We start from the raw sequence: 26047 nt of genomic DNA on the forward strand, positions 1-26047 counted from the left end.
TGTGTGTTTGTGTGTATTTATGTGTGTGTGATCTGGAGTGTGTGTGTGTTTTGGAGTGTATATGTGTGTGTATGTATGGGTGCTTTGGAGTGTTTGTGTGCGTTTTGGAGTGTGTGTGCATTCAAGTGCATGTCTGTGTTTTTTGGAGCGTGTGTATGATTTTGGTGTGTGCGTGTTTGTGTGTGTGTTTGTGTGTGTGCATGATGGAGTGTGTGTGAGTGTTGGAGTGTGTGTGTGTGTGTGTGTACATGGATGTTTTGGAGAGTGTGTGTGTGTTTATGTGTGTGTGTTTTGGTCTGCGTGTGTTTGCGTGTGTGTATTTATGCGTGTGTGTGTTCTGAAGTGTGTGTGTTTTGGAGTGTGTGTGTATGTATGGGTGTTTTTGGAGTGTGTGCGTGTGTGCATTTTGGAATATATGTGTGTGTGTGTTTTGGAGTGTATATGTGTTTATGTGTGTGCATGCCTGTGTTTTTTGCAGCGTGTGTGTGCTTTTGGGTGTTTTGGAATATATGTATGATTTTGGTGTGTGTGTGTGTGTGTGTGTGTTTTGGAGTGTGTGTGTGTGTGTGTGTGTTTTGCAGTGTGTGTGTTTTGGAGTGTGTGTCTGTTGGAGTGTGTGTATGCTTGTGTGTTTTTTGGAGTATGTGTGTGTATTTTGGAGCGAGCATGTGTCTGTGTGAATGTATGGGTTTTTTGGAGTGTGCATGTGTTTTAAAGTGTGTGTGTGTTTTGGACTGTTTGTGCATGTCTGTTTTTTTGGAGTGTGTATATGTGTTTTGGAGAGTATGTGTGTGTTTTGTCATGTGTGTGCATGCGTGTGCATTTCTGTGTTTTTTGGATGTGTGTGTATGGGTGTTTTGGAGTGTGTGTATGATTTGCTGTGTGTGATGTGTGTGTGTGTGTGTTTTGGAGTGTGTGTGTGTTTTGAAGTGTGTGTGTGTTTTGAAGTGTGTGTGTGTTTTGAAGTGTGTGTGTGCTTTGAAGTGTGTGTGTGCTTTGAAGTGTGTGTGTTGGAGACTGTGTGTGTGTGTTTTGGAGTGTGCGTGTTTGTATTGGTGTTTTGGAGTATGTGTGTTTATGTGTGTGTGTTTATGTGTGTGTGTGTTTGTGTGTGTGTGTGTGTTTAGGAGTGTGTGTGTGTGTGTGTGTGTGTGTGTGTGCGTGCATGGGTGTTTTGGATGTGTGTGTGTGTGTTTTGGAGTGTGTGTATGGTTTGGTATGTGTGTGTGTGTTTTGGAGTGTGTGTATGGTTTGGTATGTGTGTGTGTGTTTTGGAGTGTGTGTGTTGGAATGTGTCTGTGTGTGTGTATGTTTCAGAGTGTGCATGTTTTTTGGAGTGTTTGTGTGTGTTTTGGAGTGTGTGTGCATTTGAGTGTGTGTCTATGCTTTCTGGAGTGTATGTGTGTATTTCGGAGTGGGCATGTGTGTGTGTGAATGTTTGGGTTTTTTGGAGTGTGCATGTGTTTTAAAGTGTGTGTGTATTTTGGACTGTTTGTGCATGTCTGTGTTTTTTTGGAGTGTGTGTATATGTTTTGGTGTGTTTGTGTGTGTTTTGTTGTGTGTGTGCATGTGTGTGCATGTCTGTGTTTTTTGGATGTGTGTGTATGGGTGTTTTGGAGTTTGTGTATGATTTGCTATGTGTGATTGTGTGTGTGTGTGTGTTTATGTGTGTGTGTCTTGGAGTGTGTGTGTGTTTGAAGTGTGTGTGTGTTGGAGACTGTGTGTATGTGTTTTGGAGTGTGTGTGTTTATGTGTGTGTGTGTGTGTTTATATGTGTATGTGTTTTGGAGTGTGTGTGTGTTGGAGACTGTGTGTGTGTGTGTGTGTGTGTGTTTTGGAGTGTGTGTGTTTGTACTGGTGTTTTGGAGTATGTGCGTTTATGTGTGTGTGTGTGTTTATGTGTGTGTGTGTTTTGGAGTGTATGTTTGTTTAGGAGTGTGTGTGTGTGTACATGGGTGTTTTGGATGTGTGTGTGTGTTTTGGTGTGTTTGTGTGTGTTTTGTTGTGTGTGTGCATGTGTGTGCGTGTCTGTGTTTTTTGGATGTGTGTGTATGGGTGTTTTGGAGTTTGTGTATGATTTGCTATGTGTGATTGTGTGTGTGTGTGTGTTTATGTGTGTGTGTCTTGGAGTGTGTGTGTGTTTTGAAGTGTGTGTGTGTTGGAGACTGTGTGTATGTGTTTTGGAGTGTGTGTGTGTATGCGTTTTGGAGTGTTTGTGTGTGTTTTGGAGTGTGTGTGCATTTGAGTGTGAGTCTATGTTTTTCGGAGTGTGTATGTGTACTTTGGAGTGTGTGTGTGTATATGGGTGTTTTGGAGTGTGTGTATGATTTTGGTGCGTGTGTGTTTGTGTGTGTGTGTGTGTTGGAGTTTGTGTTGGAGTGTAGGTATGTGTGTTTTGGAGTGTGTGTGTACTTTGAAGTGTGTGTGTGTTGGAGACTGTGTGTGTGTGTTTTGGAGTGTGTGTGTTTGTATTGGTGTTTTGGAGTATGTGTTTATGTGTGTGTGTGTGTGTGTGCTTGTGTCTGTGTGTGTTTGTGTGTGTGTGTTGGAGTGTGTGTGTTTCGGAGTGTGTTTGTGTGTATGTATGGGTATTTTGGAGTGTGTGTGTTTGTGTGTGTACCTATGTGTGTTTTAGAGTGTGCATGTGTGTGTCTGTTTTGGTGTGTGTGTGTGCATTTTGGAGTGTGTGTATGATTTTGGTATATATGTGTTTGTTTATGTGTGTGTTTTGCAGTGTGTGTGTGTTGCAGTGTGTGTGTGTGTTTCGGAGTGTGTGTGTGTTGGAGTCTGTGTTTGTTTCGGAGTGTGGGTATGTGTGTTTGTTTCAGAGTGTGTGCGTGTGTTGGAGTGGATGTGTGTGTTTCGGAGTGTGTATGTGTGTGTTTTGGAGTGTACATGTGTGTGTCTGTTTTGGTGTGCTTGTGTGCATTTTGGAGTGTATGTATGATTTTGGTGTGTGTGTGTTTGTTTATGTGTGTGTGTTTTGGAGTGTGTGTCTGTTGGAGTGTGTGCATTTTTTGGAGTGTGTGTGTGTATTTTGGAGTGAGCATGTGTGTGTGTATGGGTTTTTTGGAGTGTGTGTGTGTATTGGAGCGTGTGTATATGTTGGAGTGTGTGTGTGCGTTTTGGAGTGTGTGTGCATGTGTGTGCGTGTCTGTGTTTTTTGGAGAGTGTGCATGTGTGCTTTGGAGCATGTGTGTGTGTGTGTATGGGTATTTTGGAGTGTGTGTATGATTTGGTGTGTGTGTGTGTTTGTGTGTGTGTTTGTGTGTTTATGTGTTTGTGGGTTTTGGAGTGTGTGTGCATGTCTGTTTTTTGGAGTGTGCGTGGGTGTGCTTTGGAGCGTGTGTGTGTGTGTGTATGGGTGTTTTGGAGTGTGTGTATGATTTGGTGTGTGTGTGTTTGTGTTGGAGTGTGTGTGTGTTTTTGTGTCAGTGTTTTGGAGTGTGTGTGTTTGTGTGTGCGTGTCTGTATTTTTTGGAGTGTGTGTATTTTGGAGTGTATGTGTGTTTGTTTTGGAGTGTGTCTGTTTTTTGGAGTGTGTGTCTGTTTTTTGGAGTGTGTGTGTGTGTTTTGGAGTGTGTGCATGTGTGTGCAAGTCTGTGTTTTTTGGGGTGTTTGTGTGTATTTTGGATCGGGTGTGTGTGTGTATGTCTGTGTTTTTTGGAGTGTGTGTATGTGTTTTGGAGTGTGTGTGTGGGTTTGGGTGTGTGTTTATGTATGTGTGTTCTGGAGTGTGTGTGTGTTGGAGTATGTGTGCTTGTGTGTGTTTCGGAGTGTGTGTGTGTGTGTGTGTGTGTGTGTGTATGGGTGTTTTGGAGTGTGTGTGTTTGTGTGTGTGTGTATGTGTTTATGTGTGTGTGTGTTTTGGAGTGTGTGTGTGTGTTTTCGAGTGTGCGTGTGTGTGTCTGTTTTGATATGTATGTGTACATTTTGGAGTGTGCATATGATTTTGGTGTGTGTGTTTGTTTATGTGTGTGTATTTTGGAGGGTGTGTGTGTTGGAGTGTGTGTGCATGTCTGTGTTTTTTGGAGTGTGAGTGTGCGTGTGTGTGTGTGTGTGTGTGTGTGTGTGAGTGTGTTTTGGAATGTTTTTGTGTGTGTGTCTGTGTGTATCTGTTGGAGTTGGGTGTGTGTTTCGGAGTGTGTTCAGTGTGTGTTGGTGTGTGTTTTGGAGTGTGTGCGTATTTGCATGTGTGTGCATGTGTGCTTTGGATTGTCTGTGTGTTTGTGTGTGTGTCTTTGTTTTGGAGTGTGTGTGTGTGCATGTGTGTGCGTGTGTGTGTTTTTTGGAGCGTGTGTATTTTGGAGTGTGTGTGTGGGGGTGTTTTGGAGTGTGATTTTGGTGTTTGTGTGTGTATGTCCATGTGTGTGTTTATGTATATGTGTGTGTTTGGAGTGTGTGTGTGTGTATTTGGAGTCTGTGTGTGTGTTTTGGAGCATGTTTATGTGTTTTGGAGTGTGTGTGTGTCTGTTTGGAGTCTGTGTGTGTGTTTTGGAGTGTGTGTGTGTGTATTTGGAGTCTGTGTGTGTGTTTGGAGTGTGTGTGTGTGTGTTTGGAGTCTGTGTGTGTGTTTTGGAGTGTGTGTGTGTGTATTTGGAGTCTGTGTGTGTGTTTGGAGTGTGTGTGTGTGTGTTTGGAGTCTGTGTGTGTGTTTTGGAGTGTGTGTGTGTGTATTTGGAGTCTGTGTGTGTGTTTTGGAGTGTGTGTGTGTGTTTTGGAGTGTTTGTCTGTCTGTGTGTGTCTGTGTTGGAGTTTGGGTGTATGTACTGGAGTGTGTTTTAGTGTGTGTGTGTCTGCATGTGTCTGTGTGTGTGCTTTGGAGTGTGCCCATGATTGGATGGGTGTGCTTTTGGGTGGATGTTTTGTGAAGTGGATGCAATTTTGGAACAAGTGTCTTGGGGTGGGTGTGGTTTGAGGTACGTGGGTTTTGGGATTGGATATGTTTTGGGGTGGTTGTGTTTTAGGATGGGTGTTTTTTGGGGTGGGCAGATCATGGGATGGGTGAGGTTTTTGGTGGATGTTTTGTGAAGTGGGTGTGTTTTTGGGAGTGTGTGTTTTGGGGGTGGAGGTGGTTTGAGGTACATGGGTTTTGGATTGGGTGTGTGTTGGGATGGTTGTGTTTTAGGTGGGCACATCGTGGGATGGGTGTGTTTTTGGGGGGATGTATTGCGAACTGTTTGCATTTTTGGGAGCGTCAGTCTTGGGCTGGGTGTGGTTTGAGGTACGTGGATTTTGGGGTTGGTTGTGTTTTGGGCTGGGTGTGTTTTGGGGTACATGGGTTTTGGGGTACATGGGTTTTGGGATTGGGTGTGTTTGGGGCAGGCACATCCTGGGATGGGTGTGTTTTTGGATGGGTGTGTTTTGGGGTTGGGTGTGTTTTGGGTTGCATGCATCGTGGAATGGGTGTTGTTTGAGGTACCTGTTTTATGGGGTGGGTGTGTGTCTGGGGGTGGGTATGTTTTGGAGTGGGTGTGGTTTGAGGTACATGAGTTTTAGTGTTTTGAGAGGGTGTGTATTGTTGTATTGTTTGGGGTATATGTTTTATGGGGCAGGTGTGTCTTGGTGTAGGTGTGAGTCTTGGGCTGGGTGTGGTTTGAGGTCTGTAGATTTTGGGATTGGGTATGTTTTGGGATGGTTATGTTTTGGGATTGGTTGTGTTTTGGTGTGGGCACACCATGGGATTGGTGATTTTGGGTGGGTGTTTTGTGAAGTGGGTGTGTTTTGGGGAGTGTGTGTTTTTGGGTGGGTGTGTGTCTTGCAGCGGGTATGTTTTGGGGTTGTTGTGTTTTGGGATTGGGTGTGTTTTGGGGTGGTTGAATTTTGGGGTGGGCACATTGTGGAATGGGTGTGTTTTTGGCTGGATGTTTTGTGAAGCGGGTGTGTTTTTGGGAGAGTCTGTCTTGGGCTGGGTGTGTGTCTTGGGCTGGGTGTGTTTTGAGGTACATGGGTTTTGGGGTTGGTTGTGTTTTCAGGTGTGTGCGTTTTGGAGTGGGTGGGTTTGGGACCATTGCTCCCAGCAACAGAAAATCATTAACTTAACATCCTGGCTTTCTCCTGACATGTATGTTCTCCATTAAATCCTTGCTGTGTGTTGTTTCCTAAGAGTCTTGGATTAGTTGGACTGCAGTCTTTTGTACAGCCATAAGCATTGCCTCTGATCAACAATTGGCATCTCTGCAACACATTTAACAAAGTAAAATGTCCCCAGGCACTTCACAGATACATAATCAGACAAAACGAATTGGGACACTGAGCCTAAGAGGCTAGGCGATCAAACACTTCATCAAAGAGATAGGTTTAAGGTGTGAGAGAGAGAGATGCTGAAGGTTACAGAGGAGATTCCAGAGCTTACGGCTAGACATCTGGAGGCACAGCCTCAGGGTTGCCGACCCTCCAGGATTCACACAGCCTCAGGGTTGCCGACCCTCCAGGATTCACACAGCCTCAGGGTTGCCGACCCTCCAGGATTCACACAGCCTCAGGGTTGCCGACCCTCCAGGATTCACTTTGAGTCTTGAGAAATTAAAGATTAACCTCCAGGGCACTATTCGGAGAGACCCAGGAGAAAAATCATAGGGGGCATTAATAAAGATTGTCTGCTGATTTCACTTTCTTTGTGCACTTTCATTGATTGGCTGTAAAAGTATTGTAGAAAGCAAAATTGGCTGTTTGACTGCCAGTCAAGAGTCATCTAACTAAATAGTAAAGAGCCTGTTTGCATTGAACTTCATATCAGAAGGGGGGTGTGCCACAAAGATAGACATATTTTTAGCCAATGGTGGGTGTGTGGGAGCGGCCCAGATGGAGGTAAAGGATCACATGATGAAACCTCCAGGAATACATCCAGCCAGAGTTTGTAACCCTAACACAACTGCTAATAAGATTAGCCAATCAGACAACACGTCTTCATAATGAGCTTCTCTTCCCTTCCCCCTGCCTCTAAAAGTATAACCCTGAGTCCCATCAGCCCAGTTGATTACAGGAAAATAGAGAGTTCATAATGAATGCTCATCAAGTCCGATACTGAGTTAGGATTTTCAAATGGGCAGGCGGGGAGTATCGATATTCTCACATATCTCCAGATACTGGGACACAGCATGATGCAATGATGGAAAACCTTTTCTCTCCATGGACGCTCGGGACTCACTCATAATTCAGGATTAGCCAGACACGAAATCATTCTCTCTCAAGAACCAAATCACAGTTGCAACCATGATACATTGTTTAGTTTATGGGCCATTGCTGATAAGTTTGTAACCCATTAGGGATGTGGTACTGTGAATTATTAAGTCGCATTTTTTTTTAATTTCGAGCAGCTGTGCTGTAGTGTACAAATACTTTCTTGTGGTAAATGGGTTGTTTTACTCAGTGTTTCATTCAGAAGGCAGATTTTCTTCATAAATTGGAGATTAAAAACATCTGCTGGCTGTTGAAACTCCCAAATAAGAAGCAGAAATGCAGAAATCGTGCAGCGGACCAGTGAGTCTCTAGAAGGGAAAGGCAGATTAATATTTAAACATTAACCACATCCATCTTTCTCTTTCAGATACTGACTGGCTTGCTAGGCATTCCCAGTGTTTTCTGCCTCTTTTATAAGCTTTATTCCTTTGGGTTAGGAGTAAAACTTCACAGTTAACCGCAATGACAGAGCCTCTTATGTTATTCTGGAAGCTTATGAAAAATAAAAGCATTCAACAGCCAGTTGAGGCATTTACTGCAAGAAAGCATTTTCACAAAGCATCAAACTATCATTTCCCCAGGCTGGGAAATTCTCAACCGAATAAAGAATTAGTCAACAAGATATTTTCCTTCTCTCTTATGCTACCCTGGTTCATTTCATCTGTTCTTCTGCTACTGGCCTTCCTTACACATGTGACACAGAGGCACATGAAAAAACACAACTGGCCCAGTTTTCTAGTTGTTGGGTAACACAGCAGTTAAAAGAGGGTGACTTTGCACACAGGCATGTTTAACAGTGTCCCAGACACTCAAATCCTCTCAATGTCCAGAGTGATGACCCCTACTAAGTTCAGAATAGAACTCAACAATGATGGATACACTGAGTAAGTGAACTCTACTAGAGAAGCCACATAAATGCCATGGCTATCGGAGTGCGTCAGATGCTGGTTATGATGTGGCAAGTTGCACTCCTCCTGATTCCCCAAAGGCTCTCCACCATCTACAAGGCACATGTCGGGTGCGCTATGAATGCTCTTCACTTACCTGGATAGGTGCAGCTGCAACAGCACTGAACAAGCTCAACACCATTCAGGACAATGCAGTACTCTTGACCTGCAACCCACCACCTTAAACTTTCACTCCATCGCCCGTCAGCATACCTTGCCTGCAATGTATACTATGCACAGGGTACACTGCAACAAGTCGCCAAGGCTTCTTTGCCAGACTGGTGACTTCTAGCATCTAGAAAGATGAGGACTGCAGGTACATGGGAACACCAGCAATTCCCTTCCAAGCCACACACCATCCTGACCTGGAACTACGTTGCCAATCCTTTACTGCTACTGAGTCAAAATCCTGGAACTCCTTGCCTAACAGCACTGTGGATGTACCAGATGGACAGCAGTGGTCCAAGAAGGTAGCTCACCTCCATCTTTTCAAGGGCAGTTAGGAATACACAATAAATATTGGCTTTGCCAGTGACACCTCGCATCCTGAGAATATTTTTTAAATGGGAACTGACATCTTGTCTACTAACAGCTTGATGTAGACATGTCTTCTCTCTTCCAAACATGAGTCAACATTAGAAGTGGCAACCAGAGGAGAGGCTGAGATCCATCTATCTGCTTTGCCAACTGTAGAATGTATGTGAGAGGATGAAAATCTAAATAGAGAAAGAATAATTTATTCAAATTATAACGATGAACCTGCCCAAATAATCTTCCACAAACTGAATTCGATACTAAAATATTTAAGTCAAAAACCTTTTCAGGAAGAAAATGTATTCATATTTTGTGTAAAATTGGTACCTTATTGGGTGTTTGGTAGCCATTTACATTGACAGGATTAAATATTGTAAGAGATCAAAAGAAAAAAAAATGTAAATGCTGGATATATCTGAATTAAAACTGGGAGTGCGGAGCAGATCAATCAATATTGTAAAGAGAGGCTAACGTTTTGAGTGGAATCTTTCACCACTGAAATGTTAACCTGCCCTATCTTTCAGATGCTGATCAATGCTCTTTTCATTTCCAGCATTATCTGTCATTATTACAAATAGTATTTCTATTATTAGTAGTATTATTACTACCTTTGTGGTCAAATGCAAGCAAGTGAAGGAAGGTTCAAAGAAAAGTGATTAAACATGGTACATGGGCACAACGCTGAAAAGATTCAAGGTGGAAAAGTCTATAATTTGCAATGAACCTGAATTTTTGAAGCCATTCCTCTTTATGGCATTCACAAATATCTTGAGTTAACCTCAGGAGAGGCTTGCCTCTGTGCTGCGAGGGAGCTGTTTGAGAAAACTCCAAAATAATGAATTAAAAAATAAAATAAAATCCCAGAGTTAATCTCATGTTAAGAGTAGAAAGGGTCATTCTACTTGCAGCAACTGTAACGTGATTTACACGGCACTGTAGAGTTACATAGAATGTATGACACAGAGACAGGCCATTTGGCTCAACTCTCCTCCCAACCCTGTTCACCTAATCCTATCAGCAAAACATTCCATTCCATTCCCCTCATCTGTTTATCTGGCTTCTCCCAATAGGAAGGTGTTGAAGACTCCAAAGCTGTTACTCGGTTTATTTAAATGCTGAAAATCTTATACTATAGCCAATATGCATTAATGATACCCTTAATCCATCACCTCAAATTCTTCCCACCTCCTGCCATCACCAATACTTCACTCTCATGTTAACATAGTTCAAAATGCTCTGCTCAGGCACACCCCAAGTTTGGAAGGGCAAAATCTGGAATTGCAACTGCTGAGCGTTGTTCACAGCTCAGATGATACAAAAAGCTCACACGCTCAATAAACCTCACTGAAAGACTACGCATGGTTAAATAATAAGTGACAAATCACATCTGCCTTCTGCCTATGACAAATTATGAATGTATAAGCCTAATGTGATCACTTGGGCAGGCTTCATTGATGAGGTTCAAGACCACCATACAACTGGAAGGGAGGGAATGCAACCGTTTGCAGAAGCCCTTGAGTTTGGTGTGCAGCAGAAAATCAGGGCTGTGCACACCCAGCCTAAATAAATCCTGCATGATGTCAGTCAGGAGAGTAGAGGTTATAAAAAGACAATATGGTGCAGGAAGTTGCATCAGTTGTAATGTGTCTGTGCTGAAAGCAGAAGTAATTGCACAAGAAGTGAAAGCAGACAGATCATTTCCAACCAAGACAGGAAAGTGTGTGTCTTGTTACAGAGCCTGGATTGCATGTGTAACAGCCACCACATGAGTTTGCCCACCTAGTTCCTCTTGTGAACAGCATTCCAATGCATTGCACATGGAGCCAAATATATTGGGTTAAATTTACATAAGAATGTACTGAAACATACCTGGCATGTATTTACTAGTGAATAATAGGGGTGCAGTGGTTATGATTAATTTTTCTGTCATTGATTTATTGTTGGATAGAATTAATTTTTGGTTGATTAATGGTTGGGACCCACAATATGTACCCTTTCCCCTATTCTTATGCTGAGTTCAGCAACAATTTGTTACAGGCGCTGGCAAACAGTCAGATTTTAGTTTGTTCCGTGAGATTTTGGCCATATTTAAGAACACTGCAGTCCCCTAAAAAAGTGAAGCAATCCGGGAAGAGAGAGAGAGAGAACAGCTTTCATCATTTATTTACATGCCTTGGCAGCCTGGCTTTTTAAAACCATTAACTATTTAATCATTCAATCGCCATTTCAATTTGATTACTTACTAAGCCATAAACTTTATTGGTTAGTTGGGCAATCAAATGCAATATTTAACACATTAAACCCATTCACCTGCATACGCCCACATGCCATTATAAACTCATGAGCAGTCATAACTGGTTTATTTTATGTGTGCTCTTTATCTTTGTACACTCCGTGAGGTTCAAAAAACTTACAGCACATGTTTAACAGCTCCAACCTGTCAACATTTACTGAGCTACAGACAACTGAGTGCAGTCAGGTTACAAACATAGAAACTTACAGCACAGAGAGAGAGAGAGAGAGAGAGAGAGAGAGAGAGGCCATTCAGCCCATTGTACCTGTGCTGGCTCTTTAAAAGGGCTGGGGCTATTAATGACTTTACACACCTGGCAGGAACCCTTTCTGTGTTGACACAGTTTTATGGAGCGATGATTAACCCAGTTTTACCTATGATATAATCGATTCATTTTTCACATGTTTGGCATATAACCAAGTGAAAAGAAAACAGCTGTCACAGATGGTTTTAGCCATTTTTCAGATATGCACCTTAAATTTTACAAATGACCATCTTACCAGGAGACCTCCCTACTTCTCTTCAAGTAGTGCCATAAGGTCTTTTATATCCACCTAACCAATAACCAGGAGTTTAGTTTAACGCCTCCTTCAAAATCCACTGTAAAACAAGCAAGCACCTCTTCAACCTGTTTATGATTTAAAATGTTCTGCTCAATTTTTTTTTGCTCAGCCCTGGGTTTTTTATTTGATGCCAATATAAAAGACACATTTAATGAGTTAAGTTTCCTACAGCATGGCTGCAAACTCCTAGCTTTGCAGAGACAGTGGAGTGGGTTGCACCAGGAAGGGAATCCTAGAGGGAGAGAAAGAAATCAGACTGCACTCCAGGTAGTTCAACCTGGTTTAGAACAAGACTTCCATCACAAAAAAAATCTATATGAGTAAAATAATAATCCAGCCAAAACCAAAAATTTCAATTATTCATAATATAGTTGAAGATACTTTCTGGAGAAACAAATATTATCACTTAGATGCTTAGCACAAGACCCTCAAGACTTTTCTCTGAAAGAACACCTTTGTTCACGTGTCCATCATCAGAACCAGTGACAAATTCAGCTTTTCGAAGTGTTTATCTGCTTGTTCTCCCCCTCTGACTTTAAATGCAGCTGCTCATCAAATGCTTATATTTCGTTTCCAATTCATAAAACCCTCAGCCTCTGATGTCACGAACCACATAAAAAACATTACTCAGCGTGCAACGTGTTAAGAAATGACACAGGTTTACACCCCAAAAAGGGTATATCATTTCTGGCGCCGTGCTAGGGAGGCTGAATAGCCATCCGAGTTTGGAGGCACTGCAATCGGCTCAGGGCCTGGCTAAGATACCCCCTCCATTTGGGTAACCCGTTGCAGGAATCATGGTTTTACTTAGTGTGTAATGTACCTTTAAGAATAACACTTGTTAGGAGAGACCACATGATCATTAGGAGAGTAGCGCGGGGCTACCTCTGCAGTCAGTGTAGAGATAGAGCTGGAGTTGAAAACTGCAGTTGGTGCCGAGTATATTGTAAATAAACTTAATGGGCAGGATTTTACCTGTCTGTGAGCAGGAGGGGGGGGGGGCCTACTCGCCGACACGTAAAATGACGGGGGATGAGGTCGGGCGGAACTCCCAACGTCACCCCGCCCCATTTAAATTTCCAGGTGGGTGGGGGCGCAGCAGAATCAGCTGTGGACCCGCCGACCTGTCAGTGGCCAATTGAGACCATCGACAGAGTCAATTATACAATTAAAGGACCCGCCCATCCAACCTTAAGGTTGTTGGACAGGCCAGGAGCCCCGGCGGGGAATAGAGAAAACATGAAACCTCGTCCACCGGCGGGATAAGGTTTCATGTAGGGTTTTTAAAATTTTAATAAAGTTGTTATGGAAATTATGAACATGTCCCAACTCATTGTCACATGAAGTGACATATAAGGGATTTTCTTTCTATTTTTAATATTGTTGAAAGTAGAGCCGATCTCCGAAAGAGCGCGCGCTCGATTTTAGGGATTCCCCCCCCACCCCACCTCCGCACAGGGACCACACAGTGCTCCCCTGCGGATGTCACACTGGGCAGGCCTTAATTGGCCCACCCACCTAAAATGGCGCCACACCTCTGATTGGGGGCGCCGATTGGAAGTGCGCCTGCACACGCTCGCTCATCAACTTCCGCTACCCCCCCCCGCCACAGGGGGAAAATTTAGCCCAATGTTTCCACCCAAGGAGTGTCTGCAGGTCAACTCTATCAATAGAAGTACAACTCAGCCACCCTACAACACCCATCAACACTCATTACCCAGGATAAGACATACAGGATACTTGTATTTTAAAGCACTATTCACAACCTCAGAACGTTCCAAAGCACTTTACACCAATTAAGTATTTTGAAATGTAGTCGTTGTTGGAATCTAAGAAAAGTGGTAGCCAATTTGCACTTGGTAAACTCCCAAAAGCAGCAGTGTGATAATGACCAGATAATCTGTTTGTCGTGGCGTTTATTGAGGGATAAGTATTGGCAAGGACACCAGGAATAACTTCCCTGCTCTTTTTCAAAGTAATGTTATGGGGTCTTCTTTGTCCACACAAGAGAACAGATGGGACTTTCATTTAACATCTCAACCAAAAGACAGTATCTCTAACAGCCAGCACTCCCTCAGTATTGCACTGGAGGGTCAGCCTAGATTTTTGTGTTTGAACCTCTGGAGTGGGACTTCCCACAACCTCCTCACTCAGAGGTAAGAGAGCTACCAACTGAGTGAAAGCTGACAAATGCAAGGTGATCACTTGAATGAGCCAATGAGACCTTGCGAGTGTCCCTCAAGTATGAATCTCTATCTTGAACAAAAAATGGGAAGGGGAGGACAAAGCAGGTTTTGGGGAACAGGGAAAAATTAGAAAAAGTATTATTTTGGGATTTAAAATAACTTAACCATGTTTTACCTGGGCTCAACTAGTGCCTTTCCTTCCAGCGCCTGTCAATTCAGACATTTCAGTATTACCTTGCACTGCAGTGCAATCTCAATGGAGTGCTGGGCGTTTGGTGAGTTAAGAGAACCTTAAATCTCTTTCTACACACCTAATACTATTTGTATTTAGCATTTAACATTTAGCTGCAAGTTCTATTTAAATTCTAAATCTTATCCAGGCACACAAGCAGGGAGATAGAAGCTATCCACTGGGAAGCAACTGTAGATAGTTATTTAAGGAAACTAGCTTGGACTGTTTTTTCTGTACCTGGGCTCAGCTAGTGCCTTTGTTTTCAGAGCATTTAAATTCAGATATTTCAGTGAGACCTAGCACTGCAGTGCGACTTCAATGGAGTGCTAGGAGTTTGGTGAGTTAAGGGAGTTTGGTGAGGAGGGGAGGAGATGCTCCTTTGCTTTTTCTAACATTTTTACCCTGTAGAAAGTAGGTCTGGCTCTACCACAGGAGAAGGAGCTGGCTGTTTGGTGAGTATCTGGTAAGTATCTGGTGAATGGTTAAGTTCTATTCTATTCCTAAGGTTTAAAATAGAACAGGAATTTGTGGTAAGATTAATAGAATACATAAAAGAGATAATTGAATAAAATGATTAAGTAGTTAATTAAAATACAATAAGGATGGCAGGACAGGTGATGTGTCAAGGCTGCAACCTGTGGGATCTCCTGGACATTAGTGTGATCCAGGGCAAACACATCTGCAGTAAGTGTCTGTGGCTTGAGGAACATCAGCTCAGAGCCATTGGGCAGAATTTTACGCAGGGCTCGCTCACCAACGCGCAAAATGACACACGGTGACATCGGGAGGAACGCCTGATTTAAATTTTCAGGAAGGCAGGAGCGCAGCCGAATCAGCTGTGCGCCCACCGACCTCTCAATGGCCAAGTGAGGCCATTGACAGGGTCAATTAAGTAATTAAAGGACCTGCCCGTCCAACCTTAAGGTTAGCGATGGGCAGGCCAGGAGCCCTGGTGGGAACTAGAAAAAACATGAAACCTCATCCACCGGCGGAATGAGGTCTCATGTAGGGCTTTACAATTTTTTAATGAAGATTGTGTAAAAATTATGGACATGTTCCGACCGATGTGACATTGTCACATGAGGGGACATGTAAGGAAAGTTTTATTTTTCTATTTTTGTCTTTTTTACATTTACAGACGATCTCCCTGAGGCTGCACTTAGCCTCAGGGAGATGAGTGAACTCTTTCATGCACATGCGTGACAGAGCACACTCTCGATATTGGGATTCCTCCCCCCACCGCCCACACATGGAGCACATGGCGCTTCCGTGTGGATGTCACGCTGGGTGGGCCTTAATTGGCCCGCCCACGTAAAATGGCGCAGCGCCTCCAATTGGGGGCGCTGATTGGAAGCGCGCCCGCCCATCAACTCCCCCCCCCCCCGCCAACGGGGGGAAAATTCAGCCCATTGAGCTGGAGGCCAAGCTGCAGATACTACACACACAGGGGGTAGGGGGAAAGTTATCTTGACGCTTTGTACCAGGAGGTGGCCATACCCCTTAGGATAGGGTCTTCTGATTTGGTCAGTGGTCAGGAACAGGAGGGTGTGACTGCAGCTGAAGCAGCACCCAGAGGGCAGGAGTGCATTGGTGGGAGCGAATGTAATCGTCCAACAGGTTTGAGGTTCTTTCAGCTAGTTTGGACGAGAGTGGGAGCGGCAGGATGGATGAGCTAGCTGACCATGGCACCGTGGTACAGGAAGCCATTAAAGTAGGGGGAGCAGAAAGAAATGTAGTGACAGTCGGGGACAGTATCATGAGGGGAGTTGGCAATGTTCCCTGTAGCAAAGAGCAAGAGTCTGGACGGCTATGTTGCCCACCCGGTGCCAGGGTTTGGGGCATTTGTTCAGGGCTGCAAAGGAACTTACAGAGGGAGGGGGAGGATCCAGAGGGAGGGGGAGGATCCAGTTGCCATGGTCCACATAGGTACCAACGACATAGGCAGGATGAGGAAGGATGCTCTGCATAGTCAGAATGAACAGCTAGGCACCAAGTTAAGAACACCTGAGCCACATGCATATTGGCATATTTAGTCCACATATACATTGGAAAAATCAAATTGGCAGTAGTAGCCTGGATGAGGGGTTCATAGAATGCTTTTGAGATTGTTTCTTAACAGCACATTCTGGAACCAACCAAAGAACAGGTTATTATAGACTTGGTATTATGTAAAATGACAGGATTAATTAATGACTTCAGAGTAAAGGCACCCCTAGGTAGCAGCGACCACAATATGATTGAAGTTTACATCCAGTTTGAAGGGGAAAAGACTGGGTCTAAGACTATTATTTTAAACTTAAATGAGGGCAATTACGTGGGCATGAAAGCTGAGCTGGCTGAAGTGAACTGGGAAACTAGGCTAGAGGATAGGTCAATAGAGAAGCAGTGACAGACATTTAAGGGGATATTTTCGAATACTCTGAATAAGTATATTCCTATTATAAAGAAAAATTCTAAGGGGGTTAACTAAGGAAGTTAAAGAAAGCATCAAACTTAAGGAAAAGACATATAACTGCGTGAAGATGAGTGGCAGGTCAAATGATTAGTCAGAATATAAAGAATGTCAGAGAATGACTAAAATGTTAATCAGGTGAAAGAAATTAAGAGTATGAGAGGAAGCTAGCTAGAAGTCTAAAAATGGATAGCGAGGGTTTCTACAGGTATTTAAAAAGGAAAAGGATAAGTAAAGTGAGTGTTGGTCCTCTAGAGAGTGATAATGGGGAGTTAATAGTAGATAATAAGAAAATGGTAGATGAAATAAGCAAATATTTTGCTCCTGTCTTCACTATAGAGGGTATAAAAAACATTCCAGTAATAGCTGTAAATCAGGAGGTAGAAGGGAGAGGGGAACTTGGTGAAACTGGGGAAGCAGTACTGAGCAAACTGATGGATCTGTGGGCTGACTAGTCTCCGAGTCCAGATGGACTTCATCCTAAAGCCTTAAAAGAGGTGGCTTATGAGGTAATAGATGCGTTGGGGTTAATTTTCCAAAATTCCCTAGATTCTTGAAAGGTTCCATCAGGCTGGAAAGTAGCAAATATAACCCTGCTATTCAAGAAGGGAGGCAGGCAAAAAAAACAGGAAACTATAGGTCAGTTAGCTCAACTTCTGTTGTGGGAAGAAATCATAATTGATTAAGGAGGTTATAGCTGGGCGCTTAGAAAAACACAAGGTAATCGGTAGCCAGGTAGTCAACGTTGTTTTGTGAAAGGGGAATCATGTTTAACAAATTTCTTGGAGTTCTTTGAAGGAGTAATATGTGCTGTGGATAAAGGGCAGCCTATAGAGGTGCTGTACTTGGATTTCCAGAAGGCATTTGATAAGGTGCCACATCAAAGATTATTGTGGAAAATAAAAGCTCATGGTGTAGGGAGTAACATATTAGCATGGATAGAAAATTGGCTGACTGGCAGAAAGCAGAATATCATAAATGGGTATTTTTCTGATTGGCAAGATGAGACAAGTGGAGGCCTAAAGGGGTCTGTGCTCCGGCCTCGACTTTTTACAATTTATAACAATCTCTTAGATGAGGGGAGTGAAGACCTGGTAGCTAAATTTACAGATGACACAAAGATAGGTAGGAAAGTATGTTGTGCAGAGGACATAAGGGGGCTGCAGACAGATATAGATAGGATAGGTGAGTTAACAAAAATTTGGCAGATGGAGTATAATGTGGGGAAATGTGAAGTTGTTCACTTTGGCAGGAAGAATGAAAATCAGAGTGTTACTTAAATGGACCATGGCTGCAGAATTCTGAGGTGCAGAGGGATCTAGGTGTTCTAGGGTATGAGTCACAAAATGTTAGTCTGCAGGTACAACAAGTAATTAAGAAGGCCAATGGAATGCTATCCTTTATTATGCGAGGAATTGAACATAAAAGTAAGGATGTTACGCTTCAGTTACACAGGGCATTGGTGAGAGCGCATCTCAAATACTAAATGCAGTTCTGGTCTCCAGATTTAATGAAGGATGTAAATGGTTTGGAGGTGGTTCAAAGAGGGTTTAATAGATTGATACCAGGAATGGGCGAGTTGTCTCATGAGGAAAGGTTGGACAGACTGGGCTTGTTTCCACCGGAGTTTAGAAGAGCGATTGAAGTGTATAAGATCCTGAACAGTCTTGACAAGGTGGACATGGAAAGGATGTTTCCTCTTGTGTGTGATTCCAGAACTAGGGGTCACTGTTTTAAAGTTAGGGGTCACCCTTTTAGGACAGAGAAAAGAAGAATTATTTTCTCTCAGATGGTTGTGCGACTTTGGAACTCTGCCTCAGAAGGTGCAGGAGGAGGGGTCATTGAAATATTTTTAAGCCAGAGGTAGATAGATTCTTGATAGGTGAGGGAATCGAAGGTTATCAGCGGGTAGAAGGGATTGTAGAATTCGAAACACATGACATATCAGCCATGATCTTATTGAATGGTGCAGCATGCTCGAGGGGCCGAATGGTCTACCTATGAACTGATTCCGTATGTTCATATGTATGTTCATATGTTCACACAAGAGACAGTGCAAAATAGCGTGCACTTCTAAACCATAACTAATAAGCAAAACATGCCAGAATCTCATGTTGATTGGACGGCTGTGTGTCCCGATGTCATTGCGCAAGTGAAAACCCTATTGTCCACGATTTTACATTGCCCAGTGAGATTTTGCGCTCATCACACAGGCAAAATGGGCAGGCGGGCAGCCTGTTTATAACAAAACCTCACGCGAGGGCAGGATGAAAGGTCTGGGGGTTGGGGGGGAGGTGAAATATAGTAAAACAAAAATGATATCGGGGAGGGGGACAGATTTGTTTTCTGAGTTCTGCTGTCAGGTGCTCGAATGCGTTGCACGGAACACAGTTTGGCGCATTTTTTTCCTTGACGTTTAATCCGCAAAGGGTCTGCCGCTCCCCGAGACAGTTCCGTAGCAGCTGTCCGCCTTCAGGGAGCTCGCGAGACCTCACTGTCGTCGGCGCCCGCCTACGACCCCGTGCCCGTCTCGTCAGCACCGAGGGTTTTCTCAGCGGCGTCTCGCGCAGTCTGGCCCTTGATTGGGCAGCTGGCATGAAATTTGCATGGGGGGGTGGGGGGGGGTGGTGGGGGGGGCGCAGGTGACAGGCAGAAGTACATTTCGTGTCCGCTCCCGGGAAAAGCTGACTTGGCGCACACGCCAGGCGTGAAATGGAGGCCAAGTAAAATTTGCAGCAAAACTTTAGTAAACTTACTTTGAAAACTTTTGTCGAGTTACTTTGAAAAATGACCACAGTGGTGGGGGTGGGGGGGGTGGGGAGGGGGAGGGGGGGGGGAGGTGGGGGGCACGGTGGGGTGGGGGTGGAGGTGGGGGTTGGTGGGTGTGGGGGGGTGGGGTGTGGGGGTGCGGGGGAAGTCGCTTCTAACATTGAAAACTTCCTAGCTGGTGGCTCTGTGGGAGAAGGAAACTGCTGTCATTTATTTACATTAGATCAAAACTGCTGCAGCTCCACAGTCCTCACAGTGATAAAAGAGGCAAGTTGCTCATGATGGAATTTTAACATTTATATGTATATATATATAAAAAATACAGATGTATACAGATGTGAAGAGGAGACGTTAGACTAGTTAAGCTTAACAGTAAAAGATCTGATGCAAAGCCATTGCAGCTTAAAGCACATGTTACATTCTAGTTAATTATAAAAGGTAATAACGAAACATCACAGGGGGGGGGGGGGGAAAAAAAACAGACCTACCCGGACCTGTCGCTTGTGAACTGGCACAGAAAATGCACTGCAGTTTGTGGAAAATCGATTAAACAAACTAAAGCATTCTAGAAGGATTCGTCCTTGGTAAGCAACTTGTGTTTGCGCTCCATGAAAATCCACTCTCTTTCTAAGCCTGTTTCAATTTACATGCCACGCAGGCCTCCCACAAGAAACGTTACGACTCTTTTTTTTTGGAAGGGGAGGGGACATTGACTTTGCGTGAAAAATGGACCGAAACCTTCCCTTTTCCCTTCTCCTGGCCTTTTGGCCTTAGGCAAACACTGCACGAGGACAGCAGAAAGTAAATTGAAATGGCAGCCTTTTTGAAACCAGATGTTTGCCATACTGAGGGAAGGGGGTGGGGTTTCAGGGGTCAGCTAAGGGGGTGCGGGTTATGGCAAGGAGGCTGACGGAGGGGGGCGGGGGTGGGGTGGGGGGGGTGGGGGGGGGGTGGGGTAGAGAGCATGCAATCTCCAGTTGAAGAGCTGATAAATGAAACCTTGTATTGCTAAAGAATGCTGAAGCTCGACTCTTTTTGTTTCAAATCACATGCTCAGCTGGCTTGTATTCTTTTTTAATTGAAGCCAGATTGACCAGTTTTGTGAGTGTAACAATTCTGAGCTCTCTCTTTTGCCATTCCCTTTCCCTCTGTCCCAGAATGCTTCTGAATTTCGCTGGAATGCACAGTTCCTTTCAATCTGTCATAAGCAGAGCTACAGAGTTTCTCAGCTTTCACAGCCCCAGATGTGCGAGACGTGCTTGCTCTCGTCTCTCAGCCCAAGCTGCTCCACTGAACAATTTGCATTCTAGCAACGGAAAAGTTCCGGCAGAAACTCCCGGCGCCGTTTTGAACGCTGATCAAATGTGACTTTCCACAACTCGGGAGAGATTTTCAAAAAATTAACACCGCAAGCAGTGAAACCAATGAAAATCAAAGGCCCCTTCACAGTACCTCTTAATGATCTAATAATGTAATATTAAAGATCTCTGGATATTCTATATGCCTACATGTATACCAGTTTGACACACTTAAAGAGAAACTTAACCATACACATATTAAAAGATTAACATTATCTTCCATTCTATGCATTCCATGCACATCACCACAGAGGGAGGGGGGTGTATAATTCAGCTTTGGTGCAGATTCTTCATTTGATTTGATCTAAGCTTTTTGCAGCCTCTATATGCACTCAATGGTATAGCTCAACCACTGAAAGTGCATTGAAGTCAACAATGCAAAAGGGAATTTGGCTGAGCTCTGAGTTTTCTGTCAGTTTGGATTCAGATTTCTAACAGAACAAGCTACCCTTTCACACATAATATGAATTAATAATAATTCAGCAAAACAAGCAAAGATTGCTTGAGATCAGGCTGATATACACCTAAACATGCATCAGAGCCAATGGTACTCTTGAAATAGAAATTAGGCTGAAACATTTTATGGGTTATGTAGCCTAACACTTCAAAAGTGCATGAATAGATTTCATTTGTTCAAACATTGTTAACAAGCTATAGATTTTTTTTCTCAAACCTTCTCTTCAGAGGGCACTGACTGACTCAAGCTGGTATATGGTTCCATGGGCACTGACCTTCCTTTGGTTCCTCACTGAAGTGGCAACCTTCGTGTGTGAATTTAAGACAGTGTTTGTGATCCAATGATTGACCAACTAAATGGAACATCTGGCTAAGCCAGATCTTGTACTCCTCTTACATCCTTGCATACACATTTTCCAGGAAGGGTAGCTGGGCTTATAATAAGTGCATTTATTTGGAACATCATCATGATGAAACTTGTCAAGTCACTTCAAACAATGAATTAATTTTGCATGCAGTGACTATAGTTAAGTAGCCAAACTGGCTAGTGATCCAGAGCAGGTTTCCTGGTTGATATTGTCCTCTAAAGCAGCGTCTAATTGGAATGTTCCATCACCTGCTCTCCCTCTTCTGAAAAATTAACCCAGCGTAGATCAAGAATCAAACAAAGAACCTTCCTGGTTTGTATTCCTGTGGAATAGCCCAAACTCTACAAAGTGCACCTGCGCTGATCCATCAAGAGATACACTATACACAGAGAGAGGCATCTTGGTGTGGGTTAGCATGCTAGAGCTTTAAGGCCGATTGATAAGGAGAGGGATAATTTGTGTTCTTTTTTGCAGCCCTCCATCATCAGAGAGGCATTGAGACACGAGATCATGTGAATAGGGAAAATAATCAACTCACATCACTTCCATATACCTCTTGGAAGGAAGAGCTGTTCCAGTCAATATTTGCATGACTACATCAATACATCCAAAAATGCACTTACAATCACAACAATGCATCCACTTTGGTGGTTAGTTAAAAAAGAAGTATGGATATAGGCCTGAAAACATGTAACCCTCTCTGTCTGACACAGTACACTGTAAAACAAACCTAAAGGAGAGGAAAACAAAATAAGGTACAAAATGGAACAAGAGGAAGATGAGTAATAAAATCTCATCCCGCTGCTATGTTGCTGTTGGTGGTGTAGAACTGAATGTGATTATATCATGTTAAGATTTGTTAAGATTATCCTAACTAACACTTTCCAACACTGTAATTAGGTTGTCATATGAGGTTCACGTCTGCTGAAGTAGAAGTATAGCTGGAAAGTCTACTTTTAAGTTCTTATAGGCCAAACATTTCAGGAATTTCCATTATTTTCAGATTAAAGCAAACAGCCAGTTTGGACCTGCTCGATGAAGGAGAAGTTACCCTTGACCCTGCAAGAACAAACAATGAAAGACAGCTGAGAAAGCAGAAATAAAGAAAAGCTCCTGGAAATACTGCTAAAGGTGAATGAAGCCTTTCTGAGGCTGCAGCATTTTATAACCACAGATTCTGAAACATATTTCCATTAACTGAAGCATTCAGACGTGGTTCCTCCTTGTCAGTCTATTTGAAAGCAGACTGTCAGCCTGAACATGTTGTAACATTTGATTGACAATATGGCAAGCTGAAATGTACATGATCAAATTGCAGTAATTAAAGAGACTTAGGCCCTGATTACTACTTTTTCCAGGGAGTGGAGCATCGTAGATAAAACTTCAAATTGTAGGGTACTCTAGTTTCAATTTCTACCATACGATCTGAGACAAAAACAAAAATACCTGGAAAAACTCAGCAGGTCTGGCAGCACCTGCGGAAGGGAGCACAGCTAACGTTTCGAGTCCGCATGACTCTTCGACAGAACGGTCTGAGGTTCAGTTATTTGAAACGGGATTGGCTACGACACTGCAAAGTTAAGATCACTGTGCATACCTCACTTACTCTCGACATTACAATAGTGACTACACCCTCTTGTACGACAATTACAGTGACTACACTTCAAAACCTTATTGGCTGTGAATTGGATGTCCTGAGGTCCAGAAAGGCATGATATAAATGCATGCTTCTTCGCTCTATAAGAGGGAAGCACTAATCTTAAGATATTTCATCCATCAGATTTCCCTAAGCAATGTTACAGCTCATGGCCGGCTGCTATTTGAAGATGACTCTGTTTGACGTACAGTCTGTCATCTTATTGATTATGGAAGCTGCCCTATTGATTTTTCAGTAAGGAGATTCAGATTGACATGACCAGAAGCTACAACAACCTTTACATGCGAGTACTAAAGTTCAAAGTAAATCTCCCATATGTCAGCTTGGTTTAATTAGTGACATAGAAATTTCTGGATCAAGCCATCATGGGTTCAAGCCCCTCTTGGAGGGTCTGAAAGAAAGACTTGCGTTTATATGGTGCTGTTCATGAATTCAGGACCTTCCAAAGTGCTTTACCCAGTGAAGGACTTTTGAATTGTCATCTGTGTTGTAATGTAAGAAACATTGCTTGTGGTTTGGGGAGGGGATGAGGGGTGCTGTCCATCAGATAAAATATTCCGTTAAGTTAACTTAAACGTTCATGGGGAATTTAAGATGGCTTTAAGATGCTATGAATCTATGATATCTCTCTGTTAAAAGACACAGTTCAAGAGTAGGATGGCTGCCTTGTTTAGATGACAAAAGATAAGGCATTATATAAATGCAAGTGTTTATTTTACCACCATGCTTGCGTCTCCAATGCAGTTACTCAGACAAGTGTAAACTATGAAAAACAGTTGAAAACACAGTTACATATTTCACATGAAAATTCCTCCCCTCTGGTAGCAGTAAGCTGAGAAGGTAAAACATGTTGAAGCCCATTTAACTGAAGGATTGCACCCAGAAAACAGCTAAACTGCAACAAACATCCTGACAGTGTTTGGCATCCTAAGATGTATAGTGATGCACATTCTGCACAGAAATGGAAATTATGCCTGATTACAGTCATAAAAATGATGAAAGTTTAAGCAGCTTTGAATATCTATAATTCACGAAGTAGGCCTGTCGAAGAGAAAGCAGCAGAGAAAAAAAGAAATATGCCTAGTCCTACAACATCTACCTAACTGTGAAAGGATTGATTGGATACTAACCAGTATACAGTTTAAAGCCTCAATATTTATGCAGCTGGTGAAACGTGTCCCATTTCTCAGAGGGAGAAGTTTTTCACCTTCACAAATTAGAACAGCACAGCCAAAAAACAGCCTAGAAATCTCCAGTCTGTGCTCTGCACTAAGGATGAACAGGTAATTAATATATGTATTGGAAAGCAAAACCCATTTAGCAGCTTCTCAATAACATGATTTAATTCCCCTTTCTGATATCCTCCATGTCGTCGACGTCTCTAACGGACTCTACGCTTCACTTCACTGACCTTAACTTTTTTATTTGCAGGGTGACAGGGGTATAAATAATACGAAACTTGGAAGAGATTGTATTCTGAACTGGCAAATGTAATGACAGTAGGACTGCAGGTGAGACAAGGATTACATATCAGACAGCAAGTTTTTTATTGATTAGGCATGGGGGTGGATTCAGGCTTTTTGGAAAATTAACAACGGTGGAAAGGTAAAAGAACACAGGACAGCACAAGGCAAGTGTTTCCTCTTCTTACATCAGGGACACTGAGGGACAATTTTGCTTTCTGACTGGTGCCATGGCTGAGATCAGCTAACTTAACACAGGGGATCGCACCTGGAGATCTGTTCAGTGTAAAAGCAGACCAAGCAATGGCTTTACCTACTACTTGGTACTTTGTACTTAAATTCTATCTCAGTCAAAAAAATCTTCAGGGGACACAGTGACTGGGTTCGTAGATTTCAGGCAGGTGGCAAGTGTCACTGGCTCTGCATTACCATACCGGAAAATGTGCCCCTGTGTGAATATCTAGGTGGAGACAGGAGAAGGCTTGGCTATCATCATCAAACAGTTCAACAGCACATTTACACATGAGGCATAAACATGGGTGGAGTAGGAGAGAGTTTTCAATGTCCTTAGCGCTGTAACCTGGATTGGGTCAGTGCTTTTGGGACTGGAAAAGAAAGAAAAGCCTTGCATTTATATAGTGCCTTTCACAACCAGGCATCCCAAAGTACTTTACAGCCAATTAAGTATTTTGAGGTGTAGTCACTATAAGAATGTGTGAAACACAACAGCCAATTTGCACACAGCAAGCTCCCACAAACAGCGATGACCTGATCATGACCAGTTAATCTGATTTTGTGATGGTGATTAAGGAATAAATATTGGCCCGGACACTGGGGATCACTTGCTCTTCTTTGAAATAGGGTTCTTTTAAACCCACTGAATGCACAGACAAGGCTTCAGTCTAATATCTCATCCAAAAGATAGTACCTCTGACAATGCAGCACTCTTTCAGTACTTCACTGCAGTGCCAGCCTTAGTTTTTCTGCTCTTGACCCGAAGTGGAACTTGAACACTCAACCTTCTAATTCAGAGGCAAGAGTGTTACCAACTCAGCCACGGCTGACATGGGTGAGGAGAAAAGGGAGAAAATTGGAGGAAAAACACTATTAAAAATAATTGTAGGCAATAAAGCAGTGAATGAGTACAAATATTTTAAAAGTAGAAAAGGAAACAGCACAAAGGAACAGGGATAAAAACAAAAAAACTGCGGATGCTGGAAATCCAAAACAAAAACAGAATTACCTGGAAAAACTCAGCAGGTCTGGCAGCATCAACGGAGAAGAAAAGAGTTGACGTTTCGAGTCCTCATGACCCTTCGACAGAACTTGAGTTCGAGTCCAAGAAAGAGTTGAAATATAAGCTGGTTTAAGGTGTGTGTGTGGGGGGCGGAGAGATAGAGAGAGACAGGAGTAGGCCATTTGGTTCTTGAATCTGTTCTGCCAATCAATTAAATCATAGTTAATCTGTACCCTAAACCTACTTACCTACCTTGCTCCATATCCCTTAATACTGATACTCTAACAGAAACAACTCCACTACCTTATAGTCCACCCACTGCATCACAAGACATCCCTAATGTTGTATGG

At 43.0% G+C, this 26047-nt stretch overlaps 1 protein-coding gene across 5 annotated transcripts in view; it reads right to left on the reverse strand.

Annotated features, from left to right (window-relative positions):
- LOC121280870 (serine/threonine-protein kinase Nek6-like) overlaps positions 1-26047 on the reverse strand; it is a 360301-nt gene that overhangs the window by 304817 nt on the left and 29437 nt on the right. For 2 of the 5 annotated variants that reach the window (XR_005943736.1, XM_041193183.1), the window contains exon 1: positions 19647-19997. The exons of the other annotated variants lie outside the window; for them this stretch is intronic. The gene's annotated coding sequence lies outside the window, so the exon portion shown is untranslated. Of the gene's footprint in view, positions 1-19646; positions 19998-26047 lie in introns of those variants that run through there. 5 annotated transcript variants of the gene reach the window in all.

The sequence above is a fragment of the Carcharodon carcharias genome, chromosome 8, assembly GCF_017639515.1.
Source record: "Carcharodon carcharias isolate sCarCar2 chromosome 8, sCarCar2.pri, whole genome shotgun sequence".
NCBI classification, from domain to species: domain Eukaryota; kingdom Metazoa; phylum Chordata; class Chondrichthyes; order Lamniformes; family Lamnidae; genus Carcharodon; species Carcharodon carcharias.